This window comes from Siphateles boraxobius, unplaced genomic scaffold (genome assembly GCF_051911475.1).
Source record: "Siphateles boraxobius isolate OS27281-9 unplaced genomic scaffold, OSU_SipBor_1 12, whole genome shotgun sequence".
Classification (NCBI taxonomy): domain Eukaryota; kingdom Metazoa; phylum Chordata; class Actinopteri; order Cypriniformes; family Leuciscidae; genus Siphateles; species Siphateles boraxobius.
In genome coordinates, this window is record NW_027508722.1 from 5,620,839 (window position 1) to 5,633,069 (window position 12,231).

A 12,231-nucleotide genomic window follows, 5' to 3' on the forward strand; every position below is an offset into this window, starting at 1 on the left:
ATAACGAGATGGAGCACAGCACGCTATCATACAGACATAAACATGGAGGACACTGAAATCAGTGTTTATCACATATGAGCGGGGAAAAATCAGTGGTTTTGGGCCACTTTTGCCTGCAGTCTGAACGTAGCCTTTTTAAACTCTGAATACTCCAATAACTGAATCAGACATTGTCAATCCTTCATATCAGGATGTGGTTGAAGTGAAGTGATCATGTTGATAATGATAACACAACACAGGAAACAAATAAAGGCGCTCCGATCAGTCGGCTGCCGATTGTTATCCGCCAATGATCATTTTAAATAGTTTCATCATTGGTGGTTTGCAATAAAGGCTGATCAGAAGACACTAGGGGTGTGCCATATCATACCGTCCACGATAATACCTGTATACATTTTTACATGATAAAAAAAGTGTCATATCGCAATATCAATGATATAGCGACGCAATGACGTATGGCGCATTTACGTTTCCTAGCACGCACAACAACAACACCTGTCTGAGCGCAAGAGCAGCCTGTCAGCCTCCGATGACGATTTAGCAATTTCACAATCAGCTTGAGTGTTCAGCGGGGCTGCCGACGCGCGTCTTCTCTCACGCGCGTTTAGGAGTCGGGACATGACTGAATGGTCTCTTGCACAATCAGGCCATCAGTGCATCGTAACTAAAGTTTATAATTTTCAAGTCTTCTTCATTCTTATCAGTTTAAACATTCAAGCGGTTTTAAACTATCCAGTAAGCTACTCGCGCACTCTCTGAGAGAGTTGCACTAAGTGAATACATAGAGTAGCCTACAGCTCGCGAGAAACTAAAGTTATTTTTCGCGGATTATATCGCTTTAATGGGGGGGAAAACGCAAAATTGTGTAAAACTTCCGGTCTTGGTAAGTATACTCATAAACACAGTCGGTTATGTATAAAATGCAAGTGACAGTGTGACAGACAGTATAATGAAAACAGCAATGGATCCGTGCACTAGCTGTAAAAGTGACAGCAGCCATAGGCTATGCGTCTGTCATTAATGCTGTCGTCAAAACAACAAAAGATAGCTTTAATTGTAATGAATGAGAATTATTAGCCTATGTATTTAATTTATTCAGGAAACAGAACTAAAAGACTGTGTTATTTTACATTTGATTACTTTATTATGTTTCTGTAGTATTTCTGAATACTGCTGTTAGACCTACACACATATAACATTTAATTCAAAGATTGAAATCAAGCTTCCTTGTGTTGTATAAACTCTTAACAACAAAATTACCACATTGTAAAAACGCAATGAGTGAGCAAACATTTAGGTGAGATAAACATAATAAGAAAATTTTCAACAACAACAAAAAAAATTCTATATCGTCATAAATATCATTATCGCAAATATTCTTGAAATATCGTGATAGAATTTTGAGGCTATATCGCCCACCCCTAGAAGACACAAAACTTTTTTACGCACAGCTAAAATGACTTCACTAAATTCACCGATCTGGCAGTTTTACCAGGTGTCTGAAAAAGAAAATCAATTTATAATGTGTGTGCTAAGGATATCCCACGGGGCAGAAAGCACAAACAACATTTTAACACCAACAACCTCGTCAGACATTAGAAGGCTTTTTAAAGGAATATGAGCAGTTTGTACAGTACTAAGACAGAAAGAGAATGGGGCCATTTAGAAATTCAACTGTCAATAACAGAGACATTGCAATGACAGAAACTAGGGCTGAGATTAATTGAATTCTATTTTTGTTTTTGGCATCTAACGATTATGAAAATATGATAATCGAGGAGAAAAGATTATTGTGAAACAATACGTCTAGTGGATATTTCTTTCCTTCACAGCTTTGCGCTTTTGTTCCTCCCTAAAAGCATAAACTTAACGTCCAAATCAGCTAAATCTGAGATAGTTGTAAAATGAAGTCTGCTAAACTGCGGGAAGTGCTTGATAATAAAAAGAGTTTGATTACACTTTATTTTAAGGTGTCCTTGTTAAGGGCCGTACACCGGGACGAATTTCGGCGCCCGTTATTCGCCAGCGTTTTTCAACGCGTTTTTTGTGTTCACACCACTGATCTATATAGAATGACTGGATAGCTCATGACGTCATAAACAGTGAAGTCACCGCGCCGCCATATTGGTATTCCCTAGTGAGCTCACGCGTTCTATTGAATCAATAGGAAATTTTATGATTTGACGGAAAAAACATTGCCTAACGAGACACAGTTTTTAAATCTAAAGTATCCCTGTACATTCTCACAACGCAAACATCCTAAGCATTTAAATGGGTATTTGTTTCAAGTCGGAAATTTTTCCAGCTTATTAAAAAACGGCAATTTCTTTGCAAAAGTAATAAAAAGCTGTATGAGAACACTAGTCGGCCTTCACTGAAGAGCTATCTTCACAGGTAAGAAAAACAGTTTGATACTATTAATTATATAGTGAATGCTAAAGACCTATATTTTTGTGAATTGGTGAATATTCAGGTGAATATTGTTTAGTGGCTACAAATTAATAATACCTCAGCAGTCAGCACCTTATACTAATTTGTTCCCTCGTTTTACTATATTGTGGCCACGTTGTAATTCGTTAAATCAAAACGAGGGTGGGAATTAGTTCAACGTGTCCACGATTTATTAAAACGAGGGAACAAAGTCGTCGTAACAACGAATTATTTAGATCAGTGGACAGGGCGCATAAGAACGAGCAGAGAAAGAGAGCCCCGGCCGCGCGCGCGTGCGCACTCTCTCACCCCCTGCAACGAGGTCGGAAGACCGATTGTGTTTTATAGATTAATAGTTTGTTCATATAAAGTGTTTGCTTAGCAAGTACATGTTCAGGAAATGCATAATACATATTGTATGGGTTAATGACTATGCACAAAGCTCTTTTGAAGCTGTTAAATGGTGTCGCTATTGGACACTTAATTGTGATTATTGCTGCTCTGATGTTTCTTATAGGCTACTGTTGACTGTTTTATCGTTGCTTGTTAAAGAAGCAGCAGCATTACCGTTACTCTTGCCTCGAAGAAAACAACACGGGCATAGCGACAATTTTGCATATAAATAACTACTTATAGGGCTTGAATTACAACCTGTGGCAGTTTTTCTATGTCCTTTTGTGAATGTCGTTTTACACTTGTATGCTGCTCAGCGGTTGGTTCATCTTTAAAGTGCCGTCGGGCCTACCCATCTCTGTATAACGGGCGTTGGAGCCCTCTGCTGGTAGGGAATCGTAAGATGGCCGCTCGAACACTTCCGGTGGCTTCACTGCCTGATGGCAGTTTAGAACGTCATGAGCTATCCAGTCATTATATAGATCAGTGGTTCACACCCAAACGATTTTCGCTGACGATGAGCCGAGTGAACATGCAAATTCATTGTTCTGACATTAGATGGCGCTTAATGTAAACGTTTATTGGAAAAAGTTACAACCCTATGTACATGAAAGACAATTAAGTGAAATGAAACTCACCATCAAGACCCATTCGCTCTGCAATACCACTCCATAACAGTTCTCTTATATCAATATTTTTGAAGTCGCTGTCGTGTTTGTCATACAGTTCCTTATGTTCCGACACCAACGAGACCAGCAGCTCTACATTTATCTTGGCTTGCATCTTCCTCGTCTTCTTCCAGGCAGTGTGTAGACGCTACTTGGCGTATATCTTCTTCACCATTACGTATGTGTGCTTGGAAGACCGTTTTGTGTTTGAGCGCCCCCAAATTGTGTTTTACTGTAACTTCAGAAGCTCCAGAGTCCAGACACGAGAGCAAAAGCGCCAATCTCATTGGTCGGATAGTTTTTGACGCGGTGCGTCAAACCAAAAAAACCAACCCGAGGCGGTTTTTAAAAAATTACACGTTTTATGCGTGGCGTTTTCCGCGTAGGTGTGCACACTCACATTGGCGCCCTTTGTTTAATCGCGAGGCGTTAAACGTCGGCGAATATCGCGCGCGAAATTCGTCCCGGTGTGAACAGGCCTTTACAGTGTATTTATACATTTAAGTACTTATACATGTACTTACTATAAGGTTAGGATTAGGGTTTGGTTTAGGGTTGGGTGCATATGCATAATTTACGTACGTAACGTGTAACAAGGATAAAATAGTGACTGACATGACTAGGGCTGAACGATTATGGAAAATAATCGAATTGCGATTTTTTTAACCAATATTGCGATTGCGATTTAATATGCGATTACTTTAAGTTCCTTACCTTCTGTATTAGTCGACAAAGACAAGCAATAAATCATTGTACAGTAGGGATGGGAATCTTTAGGCAGCTCATGATCCGATCTAATTTTTTTCTTATTAATTAATCTTAATAATACTTAAAATATGTATTTAATTACATGGGTAAATATACATACATTATATATATTATATATATATAATGTATATATTATATATATATATATATATATATATATATATATATATATATATATATATATATATATATATATATATATATATATATTAATTAAATCAATTACATGTTAAGAATTTTAAATGGACTATAAACTAATATAGCTTCAACATATAAAAGCTAGTAAATAAAGAGGAACAAAAAAAACATTAGGCCTACAAGCAATAAACAAAGAGTGCTTTCAGTATTTAAAAGTAGGCAGTCTGAACGTTTTCCATTCAAGAGCTGGAGTGATTTTCCCCCTATACGATAAGCTGCATTCACACTAATGCACATATCTCTTTTGAAATTGTAAATGTGGTTTGTCCTGTTGGTTTACGATATAACTGACCGTGTTTACATTAATTTCGCGTCAAAAGCATTTTGAAATGCAAGTACATTTACCCAATGAGTCGCTCACAGCCGCATGCACGAGCGCTCTTCACAAAGCGCGCGTAAGTATTTTAAAATGAAAGCAGCTTTCTCAGTGATTTTCATATTTTTACTATATAAGCCAACTGCATTCGCATTTGTAAGGAAAATTCGGGCGGCCAAGACCGCGCACTGCAAGAGTAACATCAAAGCGGCAAAACCTGTGCAATGAAGCCTGAGACTGTCCTTGTAATTCGCTTAAACCCCGAACTTTATGAAAGCTTATTTTTCGGAAGGTTCGAGCGGTGTCGTGTGTCTGTGTGTGTGTGTGTGAGAGAGAGAGAGAGAGAGAGAGAGAGAGAGAGAGAGAGAGAGAGAGAGAGAGAGAGAGAGAGAGAGAGAGAGAGAGAGATTAGAAGCAAGCAGAATACGGTTGTTTCTAAAGCACGCGCAGCGTCATCACGCGTCTGTGTTTAAAAACTAAGCTCAGATTCGATTCTGAAATTCTCTGAATCAATCCAGAATTGTTGGAGAGAGTATAAATAACACAATATCACATACATAAAACATAAACTGTTCTTTCCTGTATGCCAGACCCATGCGTAGCGTGCCAAGTTGATGCTTGATTTGCAGACTGCTTTTCTCTCGCGTGTCACATGACCAGTGTAATCGCAGCTTTTGCGGTTGCAAAATCGCATTATCATATCGCGATATTATCGCAAATGCAATTAATCGTTCAGCCCTATGACGTGAAGGTCAAGTATGGTCCTCTACATTTAACCCATCCACACACACATTAGGAGCAGTGAGGACACACACACACTGCAAACAGTGGACACACTCACAAGGAGCAGGGGGCAACCATGTTTTGCGATTGGGGGTTTGGTGTTTTGCACAGAGCCACTTCAGTCATTTCCCGACGGTATTGAGAATCGAACCCGCATCCTTCGGGTTACCAGTCTGAATCTCTTACCATTAGGCCACGACTGCCCCAAAGTGAAATAAAGTGTTACCAATACTGTTAGCTAAGCAGTTTTCTGTGCACCCGCTCCAAGACGGACAACCAAAGTATGGTCAAAAATCCAGCATTGCTGATCACCAGCATGTACTTTCTCATCTCTTAGTTTGAATACTTAATGCATTATTGTTAAGAATAGCTAAATAAATAAATCATAATAATAAGTAATACTAAATTGAAGGCTTTAAATAGTCACGACCAATACTGCTTCCAGTGTTCAGTCCAAACAATCCTGATGGGAGCAACCCTTAACTTCATACAGCAAACCATCAAACCAGAGATGATGAATGGAAAGTTTAAAAACGGCATCACTGGATGTAGGAAAAAGTGTGTTAGACACATCTGAACATCTAACAGCAGATGTTCTAACATGTTGAAGATGGAACATTGGGGGAGTGATTTTGCATTGCTGTTGGGTTCATTTGGGTATTAAAATCAGACTCATTTCAATGTGACTTTGAATTTATTTTAGTGCTTCACAAATGTTTTATAGCTCACGTTGTGCTTTTAAATGGAAAACATTCAAGCCAAATAATTCAGAGCTGAAGTTGAACAGCTCTGGCATTGAGATTCCGACTGCATCGTCATAATGATGGGTTATTAGTAATAATAACACCTAGACAAGCGTTGGTGACACTTTACAATAAGGTCCAAATTATTAACATTAGTTAATGCATTAACTAAAAATACATTACGGTATCGTATCTTTGTTAACGTTATTAATAAAAACACTGTTCATTGTCAGTTCATGCAGCTCAGGTCCATTAAATAATATTAAAATATACAACTTTTGATGATGTTAATAATGTATTAGTAAATGTTGAAAAGTTCATGAACTAATGTAGTTTACTCATGTTAACTAATGGAACCTTATTATTGTAAAATGTAACCCATGAATTTTTGTCATATTGAGAGCTTGTGAATGATAAGACTTAATGAAGACTTTTGCTGTTTCCCATTGTGACAACATACCCCATGCAGTGTGCCAACATGCCCGGCTATTGAGGGACGTTAGACTTTTTAGAAATGAACCTAGAATCATTCTCTGGGGTAAAGTGTGACAACTGATCTCCTCTTTTTGTAATTGTCACTTCTAATCAGGTCAAAGGTAAGAGCAGATGTTTAAAGATGTGACGTGTCGTGCTGGCCTTTAGCTGATGGTTTATTAGTCACATCATTAGTCAAATGTCTATTTATTTTGAGAAAGTTCCAATTTAAGATGAAATCTCGGTGTCCTGCAGCCTCATGAAGTGAGAATGTTGGGTAATAGCAGATGGACAGAAAGAGCTGACGAAAGGAAAACACATGGACTTTTGAACTATGGTCCATCATACAATCCAGCTCAGTGGATATGAATGCACACACACACACACACACACACACTTCCACGTGACTATGGCTGCGTTTACACTTGGCATTACCATGAGACCTGTATCTGGATGTTGTCCACACTCACATTGAAAAGACAAGTGTAGACGCGCTTCTGATGGGAATGTTATCCGATCAGCGTGTCCAGGTTCGGAGGTAGTCGAGTACGCATTGTGATCGGATCTCAGTGTAATGTAAACGCAATCCAGCCATCGTGTCTGCATTCACAGGTGCCCCCCCCCACTATCATTATTCCCCCTCTCTCCAGGAATTGCTGCACGTAGGCTAGCTGTGTGGTTTTGCGATACTGTAGAGTGCAAAGTACATCGCAAATATACTGAAATGTTTGCTTTCGCACCCTAAAGTTGCAGTCAGAACCATTCATTTTCTGTAAAGAACGCGCATTTTTCCCACCACAGCTGGCAACGTTCTCGGATATGTTTCTCGGTATCGTTTCCATACGGCATCTATCCACATTATTAGTACTTGCAGCCTCTTCATCCTCCTCATTTTGCGAGATTTATAAAATTTACCCTGTCTAAAAACTGTTTCTAAAAGAAAATCCAGCGAAACTTTGAGGGGACCAAGCCAAACGTGATGTATTTCTGCTCAGCTAGCAACACTGTACATCAACCACACGGCATACGCTAATACTTTTAATACTACTCATTTGGGTAACGCTTCCTTTTACAGTACGTTATCTTACGTGTACTTACAGTGTACTTACCTAAGAAAGTACTGGGTAATAATGCTTAATTTTACAGTGCGTTAACTTACGTGTACTTACCTAAGAAAGTACTGGGTAATAATGCTTAATTTTACAGTGTTAACTTACCTAAGGAAGTACTGGGTAATATAAGGTAAGTAAATGGGTTAAGGTTAGGTTTAGGGGTAGGTTCAGGGTTAGAACCTAGTTATTACCCAGTTATTGTAATTACTATAATAAGTACATAGTATATACATGGGGAACAGGATTGTAAAAGGAAGCGTTACCTGACAGTTCTATCTAATAACATATTAGACAGGACTTTTAGACAGATCGTAAACTAATGAACAGGGAGAATGCAAGCACTGTGTGCTCAGGCTCTGGCGTTCTCAGTGCCGTCAAAATAAAAGTCACAACAACAAGCGTGGCTTACGTCGTTTCAGAGTTCCTACTGGCGGTCCGAATGCAACCAGGAAAACGTTCCTAGGGGAACCATCAGTTTTCAGGGAATCACCCTGGTGGCTCGTTCCTTGAACTATCCGGTGCGAAAGCCCCTCTAAAGTCCTCCTGTAGTAAAACAACTCCCCCTTTTTCTTTTTTCCCACTAAATAGTAACAAACACCATCACAGCACTTAAACACCTGTAGATTTTGAGACAGAAGTCTGCTTGGTGTTGAGAGTAAAGACGCCCACTGGTTAAAATGAGCACAAAATCAAATGAGAACCAAAATCATGCGATGGTTTCCATAAGTAAGGGGAGATTGATGAGTTGTGGAGGATGTGAAAGTGGACTCATACTGACTGATCAAATTTAGGGTGAAACATGAACGGTGATACGATTTTTAAACACATTTTTGATATTTCAATATACATGACAGCATTAGTCACTGACTGATGTTAGGCGCGCAGCCGGCAGAAAGAGCAGAACGCGGATGGCTACTTTCGTGATGACGTAAACCACAGACGTGGAGTATTACGCTGATCTCCAACACGGCAAGTTTTAGCTACAAAAAGAGCAGCCCTGACCGCAATACAAATGTGACTGAACGTGACTGGCGTGATCGGCTCGGAATGCATTTTCAATTTGCACATTGAATTTTGCTACATTCATAGCGGTACATTTAATGAAAATGCAATCGCAAGTTTCTTAACTGAGTGTAAATGCAATCGCAAGTTTCTTAACTGAGTGTAAATGCAATTAAGTAAAATTACATTTAAATGATCATTTTGCAATAGTTTTTGCTTGAACAAGTTAAACATATTAATTTTGCAACTTATAAAACATTAAATATGTATTCAATTTACATATTAAAACTAGTGTATGAAATGGCAAATGTAAATTATATAACTGGATTTTAATTTTGCACCAAACATTGCACAAATGTAATGGCAAATGTAAATTTAAAAACAAAAATGCATTGCGATTTTAGATATTGCTTTGTCATTTTGCATATTACATTTCAAATTGAATATTGCAACCCATATGCTTCCATAGTCTTGTAGCAGGTATTGAGAAGAGAATATTATTGTTATGATGGGTTATATCATTGGTTCATGTAGTATGTTATGATGCACTAGCGAAAGACTCCAGCTATTTTCATAGATTTGGCAAATTAATTTTTTAGAAGATTGTAGGTACAGACATCTGTTGTGGCGATTTGGCAGTTTTTCTGAGGCTTTTATATTGTGAATATGGATATCGGAATTATATCGTATCGACCGAAATTAAGAAATATATCGTGATATAAAATTTGGCCATATCGTCCAGCACTACTTCAAGATGTACACCGTTCATATATTAAAAACAGAATAAAATGTGTAAGTTCTTAGAAAATACTAGATAGTATGATGCAATGCCAAAAGTGATTAAATTAAGAGAAAATGTGGTCAATGATTATATCATTAACTACTATGTACTTAGAGAAAAAAAGAGGGGAAAAAAAATAGATATTGTTAGATACAATGTACTTATTGTGTTGTTCTGCTATTGATGTGGATACGGGTAAGGTTAGGAACGGGTGTGGTGGTATGGGTAGGTTTAATGGGGGGGTTAAGGGTTAAGGGAAAGGTCAACAGTGCAATTATAGCTGTAATTACAGACATTAAACACAGCTGTAATTACATGCAGGTGTTTTTTTACAATGTAAAACATGTATGTGCACAATAAGTGCATTAAAGACATTAATGTAATATAGTATATTAATATAAAGTGCCTAACTTTTGAAAACGGGATTCAAAGTGCAAGTTTTTGAAAACCATACCGTTATCATCTCCATGTAAACTACAATGTGAAAACAGTGAAGTCATGATGCCTATTAAGTGTTCAGCCTATAAGCACGTAGTGTTTATTCACAAAGTGACATCTCCAACTACTGGTCTGACAGCAGAACACAGCACTTTTAGTCGTTTTCGTGGATCACTGTGAACGAGGATTGTTTTTCTCACCTAATGAGTGAAAAAAACCTACTTTTTATGTCCTAGCTGTGAGACCGCATGATCAAAATTGAATGCCCTCATTGGTATGACATCATGTGGGTTAGCGGGGCATGGGTCAAACAGGAAGTTGACCCTGAAATGCATGAAGTGAGGAAAACGATATAGGCCTAAGTGAATGATATTTTGCCAGTTTTCATAATAAGGTCATAAACTTGTCATACTTTACTATTTTACACAAACCTTTGATGGAAACATGAATATGATGCACTACTGCAACAAAACACAGATGGGACAGCATGATTTTGAGTGATTGGGACAGTGCTTAAAGGCTTAGCTAATGAAAACAATGATTAACCTTACAATAGAGAACCATTGCGTATGCTCTGCTCTAAATTGGTGTTTCCCAAAATATTCAATTGTGCAGTTTACTTTTTTAAATTAATTTTAGACCTTTGTTTTTACTAGTTTACACTTTTCAATGTTTTTGGTCTTATTTTACCTCAATTACATGTGTTATGTGTTCCTGTTCATATGGATAAGTAATATCAGTACGGCAAGAAACCTTACACAAGGCAGAAATTCAAAAACTGTACCAGTCATCCTTAATTCTAGTTCACATTTATGTATAATTAAATAGCTTTCTAAATGGGGACATTCCATAGACTTGTATTGTTTTTATATAGCCTACAGCTAGTATTTAAGGACGTAGCTAAAACGATGTATTTTCAGGAAGGTTTAGCTCACTTTTGGATAAATTTCTCCCCAAAATATGTATACACACACACTTTTTTAATATATCTTTACGTAGACTCTCCATAGACGTAATGTTTTTATACTGTACAAACGGTGGGCTATAACGTTACAGAAAACTTTCTGAATTTTTACATTTTCAGAATACTTCATTTGATTTGATTTATAAGCTGTTTTCCTCCCCTTGTTACCCACAAGGGGACATTGGTCCCCGTAACGTATAGGGACTATCGTTACCAGGCACACACACACACACACACACACACACACACACAAAGTAATAGCTGTAATAAATGTTAGTCTACTGTAAAAACAACGGGCGGGAGACTCACTTCAGTCGGTCAACAGACACAGTGGACCTTGAGGATGTTTGTCGCTCCAGAAGCTGTTTTCTCGGTGCTGGTTTTTCGGCTCCGTTAGTGGGTTTGCGGTTCGGCCAGACTGTTTACCACCCACATGTCTTCTCTCAAGACAAAAAAGTTTTCAACTTGGTAAGAATCGATTTAACGGAGAAAGTGCTCAACAAAGCACCAGCTGTGGAAAGTTTGAATGGTATTTCCTGATTGTAGGATTTCAAAGCCGTTTGAGAGAGTTTCTTCCGCTTGGCTCCGGTGATGAGCGCGAGCGCACGGGAGTGGGACAGGCGTCGGTTCAGAGAGACGAATAACGGAACGGGCGGGACTTAAAAATCATGACGCTCAAACGAGAGAGAGAGAGAGAGAGAGAGAGAGAGAGAGAGAGAGAGAGAGAGAGAGAGACTCATCACACTCTTCCGGATTCGAAAAGAAATGTTCTCTGAACATTCGAGAGAAAAAAATTAGTAGCCTAACATTTAAAACATGTTAGTTCAATATTTAAAACATTTCAGAAAAAAGGTTCTAATAGATACAGTTTTTGTAGGCCTACTAGCTTTTTAAGAACTTAATAAAGACCAAATAACTTTGAAGGAACGTTACTGGAATAACTTTGATAGAACCTTGCCAGAACGGTAACTTAGCCAACTGTTAGGTACAAATTACATAATGTATTATCAATGTTCCCCACACTTATGACCATGATCTGAGTTAAACAATGAACTGATATTATACATACTAAATGATTGTTTTTGTGTACCAAATGACAAATGCACTATACACCTATGCACTGTAGGCTACTCGACTAGGCTATCTAGTGCATGAGGTTTA

The 12,231-nt window shown here is 38.1% G+C and overlaps 1 protein-coding gene across 2 annotated transcripts in view; it reads right to left on the bottom strand.

The window, feature by feature from the left end:
• cers2b (ceramide synthase 2b) overlaps positions 1–11,706 on the bottom strand; it is a 58,332-nt gene extending 46,626 nt beyond the window's left edge. The window contains exon 1 of one of the 2 annotated variants that reach the window (XM_077206959.1): positions 11,380–11,706. The gene's annotated coding sequence lies outside the window, so the exon portion shown is untranslated. The remainder of the gene's footprint in view (positions 1–11,379) is intronic. The other variant, XM_077206967.1, reaches the window with a different exon arrangement.
• Between the last annotated feature and the right edge of the window lie 525 nt (positions 11,707–12,231).